General features: G+C 45.5%; 1 pseudogene; it reads right to left on the bottom strand.

Moving 5' to 3' along the window:
* Positions 1-510: 510 nt before the first annotated feature.
* Positions 511-611, bottom strand: LOC118484505 (annotated as a pseudogene).
* Between the last annotated feature and the right edge of the window lie 2,170 nt (positions 612-2,781).

Genomic DNA, 2,781 nt, shown 5'->3' with positions numbered 1-2,781 from the left:
CCCGACGCCATCCTCACGTAGTGTATGAGCTCCAGTTCCAATAAAGACATAAAGGAACCGCTAGAAGAACCCGAACGCTTTCTCAGAAAAAGGTTAAAAGCCAAAAACCAAGAGAAGGTTTCGGGTGATCCACCCCAAATGGCGGACCAACGTACCCTTATGGATTATCTACGGCCCACCGTAGGTAATCTAGGCGCCGCTATCAATGCTCCGAATGTCGAAGCCAATAACTTCGAACTTCGACCGCATTTGATACAAATGCTCCAAAACTCCGCAACCTTCCACGGGCTTGCGGACGAGGATCCTCATCTACGTATAACTAATTTCTTAGAAATATGTGATACCTTTCGGATCAATGGAGCATCAAACGACGCCATCCGCCTCCGTATGTTTCCATTCTCACTAAAAGACCGAGCGAAAGCTTGGCTCAACACCCTCCCAGCTGGATCGGTAAACACCTGGGATGAACTAGCCCAAAAGTATTTCCCTCCTGCTAAAACTGCTAAATTAATGCCTGAAATTAATACATACTCACAAGAGGACGGGGAATCCTTATATGAAACTTGGGAAAGGTTCAAGGAGCTATTACGCAAGTGTCCCCATCACGGCCTCGCAATATGGCAACAAGTATCCACTTTCTACAATGGATTGTTGCCACACACTAGGCAGACACTTGATTCTAGCTCCGGGGGACTTTTAGGTAATCGACGCCCACACGAAATATATAATCAGATTGAGGAAATTGCTCAAACCAATTTTCAATGGCACACTCCCCGGGGAAATAAGTCTATCGCCCCGGGCGCCCATAAGGTCGACGAAAGCACTTCTTTACAAGCCCAAATCGAGGCCCTTTCTTCAAAAATAAAAAAATTAGAAATGACAAAAACAGTCTCGGTTATGGGTTGTGAAGGGTGTGGTGGGTCACATGAAAATTGGAGTTGCATGAAAGAAACGGACGATCAACAAGAAATGGTAAACTACATTGATAATAGACCTAGGCCGTCGGGTCCTCCAACGGGAACTTACAACCAAGGATGGCGAAACCACCCAAACCTTGGTTGGAGGGAAACCGGCAATAGTAGTAACCAACAAACCCAACGAACAAACTTTCAGCAATCAAGAAATGAGTCACAAAATTTCACTCAACAACAAGGTGGACGAGAAAGGCTCGAAGATACTATATCTCGCCTCGTCTCTGACACTGATAAGAAAAACTCGGAAAGATTTCTACAATTAGAATCTAATTTTAAGAATCAACAAGCTAGCATTCAAAACATAGAAAAACAAATAAATCAACTAGCACAAAATTTTTCCGAGAGACCGCAAGGCGCATTACCTAGCAATACCGAAACAAACCCAAAAGCGCAAGTTCACCTCATCACACTACGAAACCGCACCGTAGGGCCTGCAGAAGTACCTCCACCTGCGGAAGAAACAATGCCAACACATCTGCAGGAAAAGAACTCTCCCCCATCACCAGAGCCTACCAAGGCTCCTCGAGTTCCGTACCCCAGTAGGTTAATTCGTCAAAAGACCAATGAGCAGTTCGCAAAATTCGAAAGTCTGTTAAAACAATTGCATGTCAATATTCCTTTTATCGAAGTCCTAACCCAAATGCCCAAATACTCTAAATTTATGAGGGACTTCCTTACACATAAAAAGAAAATTGAAAATTTGCAATTAGTTAATTTAGGCGAAGAATGCTCTGCCCTCGTACTCAATAAAGTACCCCAAAAGAAAATCGATCCCGGAAGTTTCACGATTCCATGCTCAATAGGGGAATCACCCGTTCGCAATGCCTTGGCCGACTTAGGGGCTAGCATTAACCTCATGCCCTCATCGATGTTCAAAAGGCTTGGCTTGGGAACCACGAGCCCTACAAAAATAAGCATACAACTCGCTGATCGATCAGTCAAGTTCCCACAAGGTGTCATCGAGAATGTCTTGGTAAGGGTAAGCAGATTCGTTTATCCAGTTGACTTTGTCATACTCGACATGGAGGAAGACACCGAGGTCCCCCTTATACTAGGGAGACCCTTCCTTGCCACAGCACAAGCAGTGGTAGACATGAATGACGGGACACTGACTTTGAGGTATGGGGATGATGAGGTGAAGTTCGGAGTTGGGAAGAGAATAGAGGACGACGACCCAGTCAATTACATGAAGGTTATTGATTCAAGTTTGGATGCCGCTCTCCGACGGTGTAACTTGGGAAGCAAGGCACTCCACTCAGAAGATATATAACCTGGAATCGGGTCTAGCCAAGGACCCTTATAAACGTGGCGCACCACGGAGGCATTCCGCGGATCTATCCTTAGTTTAGTTTAATCTTTTAGTTTTTGCAGAATAAAACACACTCATGGTGGTAATGGATGAAAAAGGGAACGAGAAAAATGGAACCATGCACGAAGAACAGAGCAACCCGACAAAAATCTCCATCACAGAAGGCTCAACACGGGCCGTGCCCAACCAACACGGCCCCGTGCTGAGCCCCCTGCAGAAAATCACCCTGTTCAGGTAACTGGACACGGGCCGTGTTCAGCGGACACGCCCCCGTGTCCAGGCTTCTGTTTCAATTCTGTAATTTTTGTTACTGGCACTTGACCACGGGGCCGTGCCCGGTCAACACGGGGCCGTGTCCAGGATGCCAGTAACATAAATCTTTGCTTTTTAACCCACTTTTACACATTCTAATCAACCAAAAACTTTATTTTTGGACACATTGAGGACAATGTGTAATTTAAGTGTGGGGGGGGATGCTAAAACCTTGAAATTTTGCAA

Source organism: Helianthus annuus, chromosome 11, assembly GCF_002127325.2.
Source record: "Helianthus annuus cultivar XRQ/B chromosome 11, HanXRQr2.0-SUNRISE, whole genome shotgun sequence".
Taxonomy (NCBI): domain Eukaryota; kingdom Viridiplantae; phylum Streptophyta; class Magnoliopsida; order Asterales; family Asteraceae; genus Helianthus; species Helianthus annuus.
This window is presented reverse-complemented; position numbering and strand designations above follow the sequence as displayed.